The sequence below is a fragment of the Pseudophryne corroboree genome, chromosome 8 (assembly GCF_028390025.1).
Source record: "Pseudophryne corroboree isolate aPseCor3 chromosome 8, aPseCor3.hap2, whole genome shotgun sequence".
Taxonomy (NCBI): Eukaryota; Metazoa; Chordata; class Amphibia; order Anura; family Myobatrachidae; genus Pseudophryne; species Pseudophryne corroboree.
In genome coordinates, this window is record NC_086451.1 from 401,205,327 (window position 1) to 401,224,890 (window position 19,564).

The following is a 19,564-nucleotide window of genomic DNA, read 5'->3' on the forward strand; positions in this document are numbered from 1 at the left end:
ATAGTAATCACAAAAGTTGATCTGTTAAATCCTCCTGATTCTGTGAAGAAACATAATCCAACATCGCCGATTAACACACAATTTGAATCTATTGGTACGTACATAATTGCTTGTGTGTTACAGGTAGCCATAAACACATACATGAGAAATATTTTAGTTAATGTTAAGGGTACTAACCATACATTCTATTATGAAAGATTTATAAATGTTATGTATATTGTGACAAGAACACTGGGATAGTGTTTGAGGGCAGGTATATTTGTCCCAGGTTCTTGTCTTACATGTTTTAGAAAATGTTAACTTCTAGGAAAAATGCTTTTTGTTTTGTCTGAACCTTTTCAGTTTGCTGTAAAAGCTGGGTAAAGGCTCTGAGAGAGAGATAAGGCGAGTTCTAGACATTGGGCCCAGTTCGGGTCTTTGGCCTCACAGAGGGCTAATCAGGGTTTCAGCTGTGTAAGTGTGTTATAGTGCTGCTAACCTGATTAGTATGGGCAGACTGCCTGGGAAGGCTGAGGGATCTGTGTGTGAGAGACACGCTTTCTGATGCAAGTAAGCTATACAGTATGTACTGAAGAACTCTGTGTTTTGTTTAGTGACAGTTAGGAATATCTTATGTTTAGTTAGTGCCGGACAGGCAAGGTATTTTTATTTTGGGGTTTGTTTTATTTTCTGTTTCAATAAAACTGGCCGGGGTCAGTTGTACCAGAAACTGGACTTGTGTTGTTCCCCAGCTGCTGCGTGCTACCATATTCCCCAGGAAAAGGCGCCTTGCACCCCTACAGTGTTACAACTTGGTGGAGAATGCGAGCAACCCCGTTCTGCGCATAAGTGAAAGCAGCAGCTTTGTGAGGCCTGCAGAAAACGGTGGTTTATGCAGATACAGCCCAGTGTGAAGTTACTGAGACTCACCCCTGAGGGTTTGATATATGTCTTGGGTGAAAGCAGCTACAAAGCCGCCTGAAAAATCTGTCGACATGGAGGATCTGCTTAAAGCCTTGCTGCAAGCTACAGCGGCTCAGCAGGAGGCCAACCGACAGCAGCAGGTGGCAATGGAGGAAAATAGGAGACAGCAGCAGGTGGCTATTGACGAACTTTACCGGCAACAGCGTCAGGATAGAGAGGCCTTAACAGAAGTGGTGCAGAGCCTTGCAGCCCGGATTGGAGATGTGGCCGTCAGTGCTCCGACCAGCTCTAGTTCTATACGGGCCAGTCACTTCTTGCAGAAAATGACAGAGGCTGACGATGTGGAGGCCTACTTGACCACGTTTGAAAGGACTGCAGAGCGTGAGAACTGGCCAAAAGCACAGTGGGCCAGTCTGCTGGCACCTTTTCTGTCAGGTGAGCCCCAAAAAGCGTACTTTGATTTAAGCCCTGCTGAGGCTCGGGACTATGATAAACTAAAGACTGAGATCCTGACCCGCCTGGGAGTCACGCTGTCAGTACGAGCACAACGGGTGCACCGTTGGGTGTACGCCATGGAGAAGCCTCCGCGCTCTCAGATGCACGACCTTATTCAGCTAACAAAAAAATGGCTACAGCCAGAGACATTAACTGGTCCCCAGATGGTTGAAAGAGTCGTCATGGACCGCTACTTGAGATCTTTGCCCATGGTCCTGCGCAAGTGGGTGAGCCATGGAAACCCGGGTACTGCTGACCAATTAGTAGACATGGTAGAGCGGTATTTGGCAGCAGAGGAACTACTGATGACCACCCAGCAACCCATAGATCCTCGACAGCGCCCTTCAGTAAAGACTGGTAAGACTGTTCCGTGGGAAAACGTTGCTGGGCGGTTAAGAGAACGCAAGGCTGGAGAGACTGTAAACACTGGCCCTGGAGACAGGCCAATGGGGCTAGAACGGTCTATGTTGCCCAAACGGGTTGATAATCGTGTGGTTAAATGTTTTAGATGTGGTATGCCAGGTCATGTTGTTGCCAATTGCCCAGTCATGCAAGAACCCATGCAATGTGATGCTGCCTTTGAATGTCGCAGAATGTCTTTCTTTGCTAGGTTAGCCTGTACTGTGGTACCTTCACCTGAGCTGGAAAAACAAATGTGTGATGTGTTCTTAGAGGGTAACCGGGTAGAGGCCTTGCTAGATTCAGGAAGTTTAGTTACCCTCGTGAAAGCTGGGTTAGTGAACCCCTTAAAGGTCCAGCAAATACCTATTGGGGTAACTTGCATACATGGGGATACCCAACATTATGCCACTGCTGAGGTGAATATAGAAACTTGTTGTGGGTCAGCAATGGTTAAAGTGGGACTGGTCCCTACCTTGGTGCATGAGGCCATAATAGGGAGGGATTTTCCTCATTTTTGGAAACTGTGGGAATCACGGTTATCAACAGATGTGAGAAGTAAAAAGCCAGTTGATAATACCGGTGATTTTATGGATGTACGTGGGTCTTCGGAACTTTCTGGCCCTTTGCCTTTTGCTAGTTTGGCTGGGGAAGTGACAGATGGGGAGTCCAGTGAGGACCCTCTTGCCGGGAACAGAGACATAGTAGTTAGAACTGAAAGCGTGCCTGACCTGGAGGTAAAGAAGGATCTGTTTGCGTCTGAACAGTTAAAGGATCCTACCTTAATAAAGGCTAGAGAGAATGTTAAGATTGTTAATGGGGAACCTGTGGTACCAGGTGACAGGGTTACGTATCCCCACATGGCCATCTGTAATGAGCTCTTGTACCACATTGTCAAAAGGGGTGAGGATGTGGTAGAACAGCTGGTAGTTCCCCAGCCTTATCGGAGAACGGTACTAGATTTAGCTCATAGTCACGTTACCGCAGGACATTTAGGGGCAGAAAAAACCACTGAAAGAGTTTTACAAAGGTTCTTTTGGCCAGGGGTTTATAAAGAAGTGTCTGAATATTGTTCTTCCTGTCCTGAATGCCAGTATCATGCCCCTAGACCCCATTTCAGGAGCCCACTAGTTCCCATGCCTATTATAGAGGTCCCGTTTGACAGAATAGCCATGGATCTCGTGGGGCCCTTGTTAAAGTCTGCTCGGGGCCATCAGTATATCCTGGTAATTATGGACTATGCCACTCGATATCCTGAGGCTGTCCCTTTACGCACTATCACAACCAAGGCGATAGCTAAGGAGCTGGTGCAGGTATTTAGTAGAGTGGGAATACCAAAAGAAATTTTGACTGACCAAGGTACTCCATTTATGTCAAGGATCATGAAAGAATTGTGCAAGTTATTTAAGGTCACTCACCTCAGGACGTCCATCTACCATCCCCAAACTGACGGGTTGGTGGAAAGGTTTAATAAAACATTAAAAAGTATGTTAAAAAAGGTTGTTGAGAGAGATGGGAAAAACTGGGATTGTTTGTTGCCCTACTTGTTAATGGCCATCAGAGAAGTTCCTCAGTCCTCTACGGGGTTTTCTCCGTTTGATTTGTTGTATGGTAGACACCCCAGAGGGTTGTTGGATATTGCCAAAGAGACGTGGGAAGGACAGCCCACTCCTTATAGAAGCGTTATTGAGCATGTAACACAAATGCAGGATAGGATTGCAGCCGTGGTACCTGTTGTCAGAGAGCACATGGAACAGGCCCAAAGTGCTCAACAGAGGGTCTATAACCGGAGTGCCAAGATACGGGAATTTGCTCCTGGAGATAGAGTTCTTGTTTTGGTACCCACTGTGGAAAGCAAATTCCTAGCTAAATGGCAGGGTCCATTTGAGATTAGGGAAAAAGTGAATGAGGTTAATTACAAAGTATACCAGCCGGGAAAGAGAAAACCCGAACAGATTTACCATGTTAACTTAATCAAACCCTGGAAAGATAGGTTGTCTCTGTCAGCGGAGCCTTGCCCTTCGGTGTCTTCACCCCGGTTGCTTCCCGCAGTGAAGGTGTCAGAGACATTATCAGCTGATCAGAACAATCAGGTTAAAGAATTTCTCATCCAAAATAGGGAGGTATTTTCAGAGCTGCCTGGCCGAACGACCATAATAAAACATGACATTGTCACAGAACCAGGGGTCAGGGTTCATTTAAAGCCATATAGGATTCCTGAAGCTCAGCGAGAAGGTATTTCTAAGGAAGTTAAAACCATGTTAGAACTTGGAGTCATAGAGGAGTCTAACAGTGAGTGGTCCAGTCCCATAGTGCTCATCCCGAAGCCCGACGGTAGCATACGCTTCTGTAATGACTTTCGTAAGTTAAATGAGGTGTCCAAGTTTGACGCATACCCCATGCCCCGTGTGGATGAGCTTGTAGAAAGGCTGGGAACAGCCAGGTTTCTCACCACATTGGACCTGACCAAAGGTTACTGGCAAATACCTTTATCTGATAGCGCCAAAGAAAAAACAGCCTTTTCGGTTCCGGAGGGGCTGTACCAGTATAAGATGTTACCCTTTGGGTTGCATGGGGCTCCAGCAACCTTTCAACGGGCGATGGATAAAATTTTGAGGCCCCATAGAAAATATGCAGCTGCCTATTTGGATGATGTGGTAATTCACAGTACAGACTGGGGGTCCCATTTGGTTAAAGTACAAGCAGTACTGGACTCAATCAGAGAGGCAGGGTTAACTGCTAACCCAAAGAAGTGCTGCCTCGCAATGGAGGAGGTCAAATACTTGGGCTTCACCATAGGCAGAGGTCTGATTAGGCCCCAATTGAATAAAGTTGATGCTATTCAAAACTGGCCTCGTCCAGTGAATAAAAAACAGGTAAGGGCTTTTTTGGGAATTACTGGGTACTATAGACGGTTTATTCCTAATTTTGCGACCACAGCGGTGCCGTTGTCAGACCTTACCAAAGGGAAGCAGTCAAATGTGGTGAAATGGAACCCTGATGCAGAAAAGGCGTTCCAAGCGTTAAAAGTGGCTTTGTGTTCACAACCGGTGTTGATAACACCAGATTTTTCAAAAGAATTTGTGGTACAGACAGATGCCTCAGAGGTAGGGATAGGTGCTGTGCTGTCCCAAACCAGAGATGGGGACGAACACCCTATCATTTATTTGAGTAGGAAACTCAATGAGCATGAAAAAAGGTATGCCATTGTGGAAAAGGAGGCTTTGGCCATTAAGTGGGCACTAGATACCTTGAGATATTACCTCTTGGGTAGACAATTCAGACTAGTGACAGACCATGCCCCTTTAAAATGGATGTATGTAAATAGAGGCAAGAATGCTCGTGTAACTAGATGGTTTCTAGCGTTGCAGGACTTTAAGTTTACTGTCGAACATAGACCGGGAACACAATTGGCCAACGCAGATGCATTGTCTCGCATCTTCTGTTTGGGGGCTACAAGTGTTCCGGCCCCTAGGTCGAAACAGGGGAGGGGGATATGTGACAAGAACACTGGGATAGTGTTTGAGGGCAGGTATATTTGTCCCAGGTTCTTGTCTTACATGTTTTAGAAAATGTTAACTTCTAGGAAAAATGCTTTTTGTTTTGTCTGAACCTTTTCAGTTTGCTGTAAAAGCTGGGTAAAGGCTCTGAGAGAGAGATAAGGCGAGTTCTAGACATTGGGCCCAGTTCGGGTCTTTGGCCTCACAGAGGGCTAATCAGGGTTTCAGCTGTGTAAGTGTGTTATAGTGCTGCTAACCTGATTAGTATGGGCAGACTGCCTGGGAAGGCTGAGGGATCTGTGTGTGAGAGACACGCTTTCTGATGCAAGTAAGCTATACAGTATGTACTGAAGAACTCTGTGTTTTGTTTAGTGACAGTTAGGAATATCTTATGTTTAGTTAGTGCCGGACAGGCAAGGTATTTTTATTTTGGGGTTTGTTTTATTTTCTGTTTCAATAAAACTGGCCGGGGTCAGTTGTACCAGAAACTGGACTTGTGTTGTTCCCCAGCTGCTGCGTGCTACCATATTCCCCAGGAAAAGGCGCCTTGCACCCCTACAGTGTTACAATATACTCTCAAAATATAAATCCTTTAAAGCTATATATCTATATATGTCACTCCTTTTTAAGAAATGTATTGTATGCTATTTTATATATGTTTAAGAAATTAATTGTATGTTGTCTTATATATTTTTAAAGATCCATAACCCTGATGAAGTCTAACATGTGGACGAAATGCGTAGGGTGATCTTCATAAAAGCCTTTATCACTTGTGGGGGGAACTCACCTACGAGCTCACACCCACAAGGGTGAGGTGACAATCAATCATCATACCCTCCATATTTGGGCAGGTTTATATGTTACTATTGTCCATGCAAAATTATTGTATTGTTATCCATGTGAAATTATGGTACACCACTGTCTGTATAACAATAATACATGTTTTAGCTGCCTAAGTGTCAATAGTATAAATTTTTAATATCAGAGTGACTATATAACCAAAGGGTAATTTTAAAAGAGGGAAGCCCCCTATTTGGTATTATACTAACTATTGTCAGTATACTAACTATACGATACTAACGTCATTATCCTGCACCACTAGTGGGTGCCTTTAAGTATTAGCTGCTGCTCAAACAGTGTTCTCAGAAGGACTAAAAAATAGAGATAAGAATTGATTTGTAAGCGAGTGCTTGTTTAGTACACACCTATTTAAAGGTGGTCAGTTATTAAAATATGGTAGGAAGGGCTAAGTAGGTGTACCCCTAAACAGCTTAGTAAGAAATATAAAAAATTACAACAGCATTCTTTATAAAAATGACATTCAGATTTATTACAATGAAAATTCACATAAAATTGTCACAATTCTGTATGACAACTTTAAAATAATCATTTTTTTGGATGTATACAATTGGTTCTTCATGAGTACAATGATTTGAAGTGGAATGCTCATTCAGAATAAAACAGAAACCCTATGCGTTTTTGTCTCCTTGGGGACTTCTTCACGGGTATGTCTCTATAGTATGTCAATCAGAATTCCAATCTCCATTCTATCACATCTTTTGATGAAGTTTTTACTGAAACAATGGTTCTCTTGGATGGCCCTCTGTTATAGGCTTAAGGTTACGGGCTGCATTCACTTATAATTTGTTTAACAACAAATAGTTGAAAACCAATATATAATGAGGATTTGGAAAATAAATGGTTCCTACGTCTTGACTATCAGATCCACCACTATCAGATCCACCAGTCTCTGTGAAGATACAGCAAACAGCGTCTATTCAGCTAAATAAGTTTACACACATATTTATATATACATACACATATATATATATATATATATATATATTTATAAATATATATATATACACACACACACACACACACACACACACATATATGTATATAGACAGATAGAGAGAGAGATTGGGTCTGGATGACTGGCAATGGGGATCCCAGTGGTCAGCATACTGACCCCAGGATCCCTGCTGTAGAATGCCGGTGGTAAGGTACACACAACAAAGTCCCTTGTGGGCTCGCTGGGCTCACCAGGCCGCAGGCTCAGTGGCTCGCTGTGCTCACCACAGGGTCTATTCCCACTCTATGGGTGTCGTGGACACCCACTAGTGGGAATAGTCCCTGTTAGTCGGGATGCCGACTGTTGGGCTCTTTTTTACTCGTAATCCTGACATCGGCATGGTGACATCAGGATCCCGAGTGCCGCCCACATGACCGGATCCCATATATGTATGTATATATATATATATATATATATATATATAGAGGAGGTGTCCTTCCCCACCTGTGGCTCAGGTGTTTGCAGCGAAGGAACTGAGGCGGCACTCCATGGACTTATTCAAAAAGGTTAGTTGTATTTAAAACATAGTGACATCAAAGTAACATCGTGTCAATCAAAACAAACCAAAAACAGAAACAGGTATCTTACGACGTTTCAAGGCATGGCAGCCTTTTCACCAGGTAAGTGACCCTAGTGCTTTTTTTTTTTTTGGTCCTTTATCTGTTTCACAGCACTAGGGTCACTTACCTGATGAAAAGGCTGCCATGCCTTGAAACGTCGTAAGATACCTGTTTCTGTTTTTGGTTTGTCTTGATTGACACGATGTTACTTTGATGTCACTATGTTTTAAATACAACTAACCTTTTTGAATAAGTCCATGGAGTGCCGCCTCAGTTCCTTCGCTGCAAACACCTGAGCCACAGGTGGGGAAGGACACCTCCTCTGCATTACCATTAGGAGGGCACCCTGGCATCTACACGTTAATTCTGGAGTGCCGGATATTTTTTGTTGCATACATATATATATATATATATATATATATATACCAGTTCCAATAAATAGCACTCCCCAGACTTTGCATAAATAGAACACGTCGACACGAGTTTCCTTTAGCAAGCTTTTGGGCTTTAATGCCCTTCATCAGGCGACATGTACAGACAAATGAACAAAGCAGTGCTCACCGTAAATAACCCCTTCCGCAGACCTGAGATGCTTGGCTGCCGCGGGTCCCGGCGGTAATACTGAAAGGACTTCCAGGAACAAGCTCCTCCATGACCTCCCTACATCACACCTCTCATTGCTGCGGCAACCTGTTTCCGTGTCTGGTAACAAAACAGACCCAGCATAATGAATAAAAGTAAAAACAAATTGGCAAATACATATCCAGCAATCACAATATATCAATAACAATCACAGTAACATATACAATTAAATAATGAACATCATACTGTAGGTTGCCAATCAATCACACCCAAAGTGTTCAAATAAATAATTACATAAACATATATTACATATACAGAATACCTATCAAAAGAGCTATATACAGTACATATAAAATACATATGAAAAGAGTACTACAGTTTATACCTAACTTATAAAAATATATTCAGGTTCAAATGATCATTTAATTCTCTAGGCTTGACTGTGTCCAAGATATGGATCCATTTGGACTCTAACTCAGGGGTGGGGAACCTTTTTTCTACAAGAGCCATTTGGATATTTATAAAAATCCTTTGTGGGCCATACAGAAAATCTCAACTAAAAAATTAGACTTCCGCCAGTAGTTATGCCCCCAGTAGTTATGACCCTCAGTGGTACTGCGCCAAAAAATGGGTGTGGCCACATGCCACACAGGGCGTGGCCAATTAAAATGGGGCGTGATACACATATGCCCCCAATAGTGCAGTGCCAGATACACAAATGCCCCACAGTGGCAGATACACAAATGCCCCACAGTGCCAGATACACATTGCCCCACAGTGCCAGATACACATTGCCCCACAGTGACTACCCCTGCTGTTCTTCGCTGCCTCTGTTGTTGCTGCTATGTGAGGGTAGGAGAACGCAACAAAGCACCTCTCCTGCCCCTCAATGCACCGTGAAGTCCAGTCTCCGGTGGTGGGTATCTCAAATGAGGCGCTGGTTCGTTAGCCAATCACAGCTCGTGGACCCACAGCCAATCAGCAGCCGGGATTGCTGGTCCACAAGCCCTGATTTGCTAACAAACCAATGAGATTCACCCCACCTCCCCCAGAGACCGGACATCACTGAGCACACTGAGGGTCAGGAGAGGCGCTGCACTGCACTCTTCTCCCTTCACATACCATCGGCTGCAGTACTGGCTGCCAGGCCAGATGAAGAGGCTGTGCATGCCTTATACAGCCCGTGGGCCAGTTGTTCCCCACCCCTGCTCTAACTGGAGCAATATTTTATATCTATCGCCTCTCCTTTTACTCTCCAGAACATGATCAATAATGATGTGTCTGAAATTAGAGAAATTGTGTTTGCATGCAGCAAAGTGTCAAGCTAATGGTTGCTCAGACACTTTACCATTAAGTGCAGCCCTAACGGATGTCCGATGCATCGCCATCCGTTCTTTAAAAAAATGGATAGTCTTGCCAATATAACCGCATGGACATTTAACCATGTATACAACATATGAGCTGCTACACATCAACACATGTCTGATACTAAATGGTTATCCTGTATGTGGATGATAGAAATAGCGAGTTGCAATCATGTGTTGACATGTTGTGCAGCCAATGCGCTTATAACAACCAGGACTTTTCTTCTGAATTCTGACATCTGTTTGCATAAAATCTGTGATGTCGGAAGGACGACACATTCTCGGATGTTTCTACCTCTTTTAAAACATGGCATGATATTCGTGTGTCTAAAACACCTTAACTCTTTGTCAACACGAAGAATGGGCCATAATGTTTTAATTGTATTTATGTTTGTCTTTTTTTTTATTTACAACAGAATGGGTAAGGGCTGTCTCTCTGGAAACCTTATCAACGTTATCTTGTGCCTTTTTCAAGGTACTGTCAGAATATCTCCTCTTTAAACTGGGTGTAGTATGGTATGCCGACAGCCGGGCTCCCGGCGCCAGCATACCGGCACTGGAATCCTGACCGCCAGCATACCAACAGCTGGGCAAGTGCAAATGAGCCCCTTGCGGGCTCACTGCGCATATCAAGCTGTGCTCGCCATGCTGCGGGCATGCTGGCACGCTAAGTATGCCACACTATCTATTCTCCCTCCAGGGGTGGTCGTGGACCCCAAAGAGGGAGAAAAGGTGTCGGTATGCCAGGTGCCGACTGCCGGCAAACTGAAGACCACCCCTTTAAACCTACTGTATTAGTCATCTTGTTTAGATTAGATTCAAGTTTTTGGATATCACTGGTGAGTCTTTTTACCATAAGGTATTGGGAGTATGGTAAACTGGATTTCATAGCTGGAGGATGATAACTCTCAGCACGGAGGAGATTATTGTGGTCTGAGGGTTTGGAAAAACACTAGTTGATATGACATTATCTATAATGTCTATCTGTACATCCAAAAAGTATATAGATTCAAGACTCATCTGATAAGTAAATTTTTTAGGACAGTCAAGTTTGTTAATGTTTTCAGAGATAAAAATTCATCCAGACGACCATACCAAAATAGAAGGACATCATCTATGCACCTTTTATAAAGGAATATTTTTATCTTGATGACTCTATTAAAAAATACTTCTGTTTCTATATTAAACATAAAGGTATTAAGGTATTTGCATGGGCTGGTGCCATGGGAGAACCCATGGCACACCCACTTACTTGTAAATAATAATCATTATTAAAATAAAAATAATTACGAGTAAGTACCAGATTGAGAAGCAATAGAATAAAATGTATGTCTATGTCAGAGTGCATAACCATACATTATCAGGTAAATTGCATAACTTGTCAAGTTCTAGCAATAGGTTAGTAGTATCTTGTAAATAGGAGTCTCTGGCTTTGACACAAGGTTGCAAATGAAAGTCAAGATATTCTGATTCTTTATTGCACAATGAATCTCTGGCGGAAATTATAGGCTGCCCGGGAGACTCTATGAGCAGTTTGTGAATTTTGGGCAGGGTAAAAATTAGTGGTACCTTAGGAAAATCTGTTTTCAGGAAATTGCAAGTTTCAACAGGAATAAACCCTTCAATTGTTGCCTTATCCTGAACTGCCGGTCATCCATACCACATCCCTCTATAGCCATTAAGGTCTTTAAGAGTTTTCCATTCTGTTGCAGTAAAATTATTTCTGTACTGTTTAGGGTTAGTTTGTGTATCCATTATTTGAGCATCTAAGGCTCTCATAAACCCCAAAATTAAAGGATTATGTGTAAAAGGTTCAAAAGTTGATTACTTTTTAAAGTGAGGTGATGTAGATAAAGGTATAATTGTATCAACATTAGCCTCTCTAGCACTAAAAAATTCTTTTAACTTCACCTGACGGTTAAGGTACTGCAAATCAACTTTCCACTAAAGACTTTTAAAGGCATTTGTGGAATCGAAGCTTAAACCTTTATTAAGTACAGACACTTCTGCATTAGAGAGAGTCCTATTTGATGAATTAAAGACAAAACAAAAGTCTTCCTTGGTCTTCCTCTTCCCGATCTTCCAGCGGCCCTTGCAGCTTTTCCATGTGCGTTTATTGCACACACACCCGCCCTAAAGGGGGCTTCTCACTAGTATTAGCATTATAAACTTCATTACCAGAGGAAGATTGAAAGTCATTGTAATGTAGGGGTGTTTCTGCACTGACAAAAATTACAAGAGGAATACAGAAAAATCTACAAATCCAACTTCAAATAGTCACATTGCTAATATTGCTGCTTAATAATGAACTTGGTGGTGCACCGAGGGTACAGTAGAATATTCCTGGTTAGTCACTTGGCACAAAACAGGAAAGAAAGACCCTTGAATGGCACACTCCTTAAAAACAAAAGTATGAATGTAGTATAGAAACCTGCAAGATGCGACAGCGGAATGATGATGTTTTGCCTTGGTGTTGGATCCGAGCTGATCTCGGATCCGGAAGCTATATCCTGATGTCTTGGGGTGGGGGGGGGGGGGGGGGGAGATTGGATCTCTGAGATGCGAACCCATAAATGATTTAATCCAGAGAAGCTTTCATCCAGTGACCAGTGACTTCCAATCTTCGCACAAGACAGGAAAGAAAGACCCTTGAATGGCACACTCCTTAAAAACAAAAGTATGAAGGTAGTATAGAAAGTTAAAATATAACCTTTAATTAAATCAGTTTAAAATTAAGCGGTCCTTGCTAGGCAAACTATTGCAAAAATAGGACCTTAAATTATAAAATTTATTAGGTCAATCACCTTATAAGAAAAATTTTGTATACAAATTTAGACAATACAGGCTACAAGCCGAATACACAGCATGATACCTCCATCTGGGATTTCAACAACAGCATCCCTGTTAAGTATTCTTATAATATCGTACACCCTATCCATCCAAACAATATTGGAAAATAATTTCTTGTTTGTGATTATAGTCAGCCTAAGAATTATTCACTGTGAATAAGATGCGAACAATATCGAAAAATAAAAGGTTACAATTCACCGTCAGTTGTTGTATGCAAGGCTAGTAATAAAAAGTATGTCAGAAAAAGTAGGAAAAAAGACAAATGTATGAATCTCCTGTCAATGTAAGACTGGCTATATTTTTCTTCGTATACCTTACTACAAAGGATATTCTCAGGAGGTCTCCCACCAGATACTAGTCCGGCCCAACACCTTATTGTTTCCAAGATCGGATGAGATTGGGCAAATTAAGTGTGGTTTGGTAGTAAAAAATCTATATCTTATACCAGAATCGTTGATGAGAGTTCATGAATTTGGAAATTGAATAAAGAATAAAGAAAAAGTCACAGTTATAGTTATATTAAAGGATGGATCTGCTGCTGGCGTTAGACTGTGAGAGACCCGAGGGAACTCACCGAATCACCAATGAGAATCCAGAAAATAGAAAGTAGGATTTAAGGGAATTATAGGAACATCCAACAGTCAGAATGTATAATATCGGATGGATACTGAGTTGACATATAGGATTTTACGCAAGCAAAAAGGGGAGGGGCTTGATTAGATTAGCAATGTATACCTTATACAGTACTAAATTACTGAGTTATTATTATATGTAACTCACCGCATATAATCACACGGTGAGTGGACTTGATATTCAAAATATTATGGAACTTCTGTAATTATAATATCCTGGAGTAAAAATATCTTCTAGTCACTGAGCTATTGCTACTGCTGCTCAGCTGCTAAATTGCAGCCAGACAGACACTTGCAACATATGAATAAGAAAAAGTATCAAAGATTAGGAAGGAAAGAATGCCATTATACTATGTATCAAATTCCTTCTGAGCTTCAAAGAGGACATGAGCATAACAAGCAGAAGAAAAAGTATCTGTATAAAAGTAACAATCTTATTCACAACAGAGCGTATGGTGATATGCAAAGATGCTGTGTAGATCTAAATGCAAATGCAGCTGAGGCAATTAGCCCAAGGATTACTACCAAAAGGCATATGCACATATTTTGTCACAATGCATCCTTCCTGAACACTAAAAAGTGTAACCAAAAAGTATAAGCACACAATATTAGCAAGTAAAATCAACAGTTCCTATTAGGGTGATCCCTCTGCAATCTCTTATACACAACAAAGCATATAATAATCTGCATAGATACTGTGTAAGTCTAAGGGGTATATTCAATAAGAGTTGGATCCATTCCAACATGCATTTGTCTGAATGGATCCAACAACCCCTATTCAAAGAGTGGTCAAATCTGACTGTTGGATTTGAGCCTAATCCGACTGTCAGATTTGGCCGCTGCTCACCTGTGCGCTGCTCCTCTCTCGTCCCAGCACTGCTCCTCCCCTGGGTGCTGCTGCTCACCTGGCACTGCTATATCCCTGGGCGCTGCTGCACTATGCCCAGGCGCTGCTGCTCTCCCTGGCACTTCTCCTTTCTAACCCCGGATCATCAGCTGGGCAGGGTGGTTGGAGGAGGCGGTGGCAATGTCAATCTGACTTTTTACAAAGTCGGATTGACATTGTCGGAAAAGGGACCAAATCCTGATGGATTTGGTCCCCTTTCCAACAGAAGCACGCTGATCGGCGTCTATTCTGCCGATCCACGTGCATTCTGACAGCTTTCCGACAAGTCGGATTTCCCGATTTACACAGTATCTTTGCAGATTATTATATGCTTTGTTGTGTGTAAGAGATTAGAGGGGTCACCCTAATAGGAACTGTTGATTTTATTTGCTATTATTGTTTGCTTATACTTTTTGGTTACACTTTTTAGTGTTCAGGAAGGATGCATTCTGACAAAATATGTGCATATGCCTTTTGGTAGTAATCCTTGGGCTAATTGCCTCAGCTGATTGACTTTCTGCATTTAGATCTACACAGCATACACTCTGTTTTGAATAAGAGATTGTTACTTTTATACAGATACTTTATCTTCTGCTTGTTATGCTTATGCCCTCTTTGAAGCTCAGAAGGAATTTGATACATAGTATAATAGTATTCTTTCCTTCCTAATCTTTGATACTTTTTCTTATTCATATGTTGCAAGTGTCTGTCTGGCTGCAATTTAGCAGCTGAGCAGCAGTAGCAATGGCTCAGTGACTAGAAAATGTTTTTACTCCAGCATATTATAATTACAGAAGGCCCATAATATTCTGAATATCAAGTCCGCTCACCGTGTGATTATATGCGGTAAGTTACATATAATAATAACTCAGTGATTTACTACTGTATAAGGTATACATTGCTAATCTAGTCAAGTCCCTCCCCTTTTTGCTTGGCTAAAATCCTATATGTCAACTCAGTATCCAACCGATTTTATACATTCCGACTGTTGGATGTTGCTATAATTCCTTTAATCCTACTTTCTATTTTCTGGACTCTCATTGGTGATTCGGTGAGTTCCCTCGGGTCTCTCACTGTCAAATGCCAACAGCAGATCCATCCTTTAATACAACTATAACTGTGACTTTTTCTTTATTTTATATTCAATTTCCAAATTCATGAACAATCATCAACGATTCTGGTATAAGATATAGATTTTTTACTACCAAACCACACTTAATTTGCCCAATCTCATCCGATCTTGGAAGCAATAAGGTGTTGGGCCAGACTAGTATCTGGTGGGAGACCTCCCAAGAATATCCGGTGTAGTAAGGTATCCAAAGAAAAATATAGCCAGTCTAACATTGACAGCAGATACATACATTTGTCTTTTCTCCTACTTTTTCTAACATACTTTTTATTACTAGCCTTGCATTCAACAACTGAAGGTGAATTGTAACTTTTTATTTTTCGATATTGTTCGGATCTTATTCACAGTGGATAATTCTTGGGCTGACTATAATCACAAAAAAAAAACAATTTTCCAGTACTGTTTGGATGGATAGGGTGTACAATATTATAATAATACTTACCAGGGATGCTGTTGTTTAAATCCCAGATGGACGTATCCTGCTGCGTATTTGGCTTGTAGCCTGTATTGTCTAAATTTGTATACAACATTTTTCTTATAAGGTGATTGACCTAATAAATTTAATAGTTTAAGGTCTTATTTTTGCAATAGCTTGCCTAGGAAGGACCGCTTAATTTTAAATTGATTTACTTAAAGGTTATATTTTAACTTTCTATACTACCTTCATACTTTTGTTTTTAAGGAGTGTGCCATTCAAGGGTCTTTCTTTCCTGTCTTGTGCGAAGATTGGAAGTCACTGGTCACTGGATGAAAGCTTCTCTGGCTTAAATCATTTATGGGTTCGCATCTCACAGATCCAAGCTCCCCCCCCCCCACACCCCAAGACATCAGGATATAGCTTCTGGATCCGAGATCAGCTCGGATCCAACACCAAGGCAAAACATCATCATTCCGCTGTCGCATCTTGCAGGTTTTGGATTCCATATAAGGAGCCATGTGTCGCCGCCATTTTCACTCTGGACTTGGAGAGTGAGGGACACAGACCTCTGTCTCTCTTTGGGTGGTGGCGTACAGGGGTGCTGCTGTCCTGTGCTGTTCTTGGGTGGTCACCTGTGCTGTTTGGGGTGCTGCTGTCTTGTCCTGTACAGGGGTGCTGTTCTGGGGTGCTGTCTTGTGGTGTCCTGTGCTGTTAGGGGTGCTGCTGTCCTTTGTAGTACAGGGGTGCTTTTCTGGGGTGCTGTCCTGTGGTGTCCTGTGCTGTTTGGGGTGCTGTACAGGGGTGCTGCAGTCCTTTTCTGTACAGGGTCACTGTTCTGTATGCTGTAAAAAAAGGGGCACAGTTTTCTGTGCTGTAAAAATAAAGGGGCACTGTCCTATATGCTGTCAAAATAAAGGGGTGCTGTAATTATAAAGGGTGCACTGTTCTATGTGATGTTAAAAAAAAGTGGTGCTGGGGCACTGTCCTGCATGCTGTAAAAATAAAGGGGCACTGTTCTGTGTGCTGTAAAACTAAAGGGGAGCTGTGGCCCTGTCCTGTAGGCTGTAAACATAAAAGAGTGCTGTAAAAATAAACATGCCCTGTTTTGTGTGCTGTAAAAATAAAGGGGTGATGTGGCCCTGTTCTGTATTCAGTAAAATTAAAGGGGTGCATTAATAATAAAGGGGTACTGTTCTGTGTGCTGTAAAAATAAAGGGTTACTGTGGCCCTGTCCTGTGTACTGTAAAAATAAAGGGGCACTGTTCTGTGTGCTGTAAAAACAAAGGGGTGCAGTAAAAATAAAGGGGCACTGTACTGTGTGCTGTAAAGATAAAGGGAGCCTGTCCTGAATGCTGTAAAAAATAAAGGGGTGCTATAAAAATAAAGGGGCACTGTTCTATTTGCTGTAAAAACAAAAGGGGCACTGTTCTATGTGCTGTAAAAATAAAAGGCAGCTGTAAAATTAAAGGGGAGCTGTCCTGTAAAATGGAGAACTAAATTTGAAGGAAAAAATAGTGAAAGATCAGGAACTATTACCTACAGATGGATCCTCCGTTATCTTTACTACATCTGTGTCAAGGCATGCGCTCCTGGGCGCACCTAGTCACTGTGAGCATCTCCGTCTGGACGGGTACACGCACCCGGATGGAGATGCTCCCCATTCACTTGACACGCCCAAACAGAGACGCTTACAATGAGAAGCGGCTCTTTGAACATCCGGCCTAGTCACGCCGGGAGTGCACACTTGCGCCTCAGCCAGCAAAGATAATGGAGGCTGTGTAATAGTAGTAATAGTGTAATAATCTGTAATAGTAGTGCTGAAGCTGCTGCCACCAGTCATGACATTGATGATGCAATTTCATCAACGTCGTCTGATAAGGCCAATGCCCAATGTCATAGAGGACATCTGAAATCATAGAAGCAAAAATTAATAACCCCCTTAAAATAGGAAATTTTCTGATGAGAAACGTAAATTGGCAATATTAAGAGCTAGGGATAGGGCATTTAGAGTAAAAGATAAATTAGCTTATACAATTGCCCGTTTTAACTTAAAAAAAGGTATTCGTCTTGCTATGGAAGCTTATTCAAGTAAGATTGAAAACCATTTTAAGGAATCAGGTGATGCAAGAACGATGTGGAGAGGAATTGAATGCATCTCTGATTACAAAAGTTCTACTTCTGTCAGGACAGGCGGTCCTTCGGCAGATGAGCTAAATCATTTTTATGCACGTTTTGAAGAGGTTGACTCTCCTATTAGTAATTCATTTAGATTCCACTCAGATAGTTTTCTGACCCTAACTGAAGTTGAGGTTAGGGATTGTTTTAGCAGAAGGAACGTAAGGAAGGCTCCTGGCCTGGATTATATTCCAGGCAGAGTATTATGGGCATGTGCTGAGCAGCTGGCAGGCATTTTTACAAAGATTTTTAACTTTTCACCGAGTCAATGCACTGTTCCACGGTGTTTTAAAACTTCAATAATTGTTCCAATTCCTAAGACTGCGTCGGTCATTGGTCTGAACGACTATAGGCCGATTGCTCTCAATTCATTGATCATGAAATGTTTTGAGAGAATTGTTTGGGTCCATCTAAAAAGTGTCATCACATCGGGATTTGACCCTAATCAGTTTGCCTATCGGTCGAACAGATCAACTGACGACGCAGCTCTTATGCTGCTTCATAGAGTGCTTTGTCATCTCGAAAATAGAGACACCTATTCTAAGTTGTTATTTGTGGATTATAGTTCCGCCTTTAACACGGTAGTGCCGGCGGTGTTAGTAAAAAAGCTTTTATATGTAATTGGCTGTTGGATTTCCTGACAGATCGCCTGCAGACAATCAGATGTAGGAGTTCCGCAGGGTTGTGTTTTAAGTCCCTTTTTATATTCTTTGTATACCTCTGACTGAGAGTCTAATTTGGAGACAATCTCTGTGATTAAGTTTGCGGATGATACCACTCTGGTAGGTTTGATAACCGGTGGAGATGAGAGCAGTTATAGAGAGGAAGTGAGAAGGCTCGCTGAGTGGGGGGTAAAAAACAACCTGTTATTAAACAGTAAGAAAACTAAGAAGGTTGTGATAGATTTTAAGAAATCTAAAAAAAACTAGCATCTGTCCATTGATTTTGAATGGTGAGGAGGTGGAAAGGGTCACCGATGTGAAATTTTTGGGGATCAAATTTACGGAGGATTTATCATGGTCCTTGCATATCACGTCTGTGGTCGGGAAGGCTCAGCAGCGTCTCTTTTTCTTACAGAAGCTCCAAGTAGCAGGTCTGCAGCAATCTACTCTTGTTAATTTTTATTGCTGCGTGATTGAGAGCTTGCTGACCTACGCAATTACGGTGTGGTATGGTAATGCCAAGTTTTCGGATCTTGTTGCTTTGGAAAGAGTGATTAAATCTGCGGAGAGGATCATTGGCCAACCCTTGCATAGGCTGGCGGATGTACTAACTGTGAGGAGTCTGTCGAAGGCAACCAAGATGATTGAAGATAGAGGTCACCCCTGTAATATGTTTTTTTTTCCTTTTTGCCATCGGGGAGACGTTATAGGTGTTTAAGATGTCGTACCACTAGGTTAAGTAATAGTTTCTTCCCTTCTGTGATTGTTAGTTTGAATTCTCAACTTTGCTAAACTTATGTGATGTATTTTATCTGGTGTATATGACATGAGAACTGTATGTAATTTCGCTATACATGTCCATGTACAGTGACAATAAATTATTCTTATCTTATCTATGCCATTCAGAACACAAGGTGGCAAGGAAAGTCTAAGGCCTTGTCCTATGTTCATGACTGGTGGTTCAGCTTCTCATGAAGATGGAAGCCCTCCTCTGTCTTGAAAAATAAAAAAATAGCTTGTTTAAGCACAGGAAACAAATATACGTTCAGACTCACTAATATCACAAATCTCCAAGGAGAGTCCAAGTGTGTCCGCTGTTGTGATGTTTAGGCCTGACCTTACCAAGACTGTATGGGAAGAGGAGGCTCCTACAA

At 41.9% G+C, this 19,564-nt stretch overlaps 1 protein-coding gene and 1 pseudogene across 2 annotated transcripts in view; both read left to right on the plus strand.

Moving 5' to 3' along the window:
* Positions 1-19,564, plus strand: part of LOC134949297 (cytochrome P450 2G1-like) — a 182,438-nt gene that overhangs the window by 90,863 nt on the left and 72,011 nt on the right. The gene's annotated exons all lie outside the window — the stretch shown is intronic.
* On the plus strand, positions 15,223-15,340 carry LOC134950024 (5S ribosomal RNA; annotated as a pseudogene).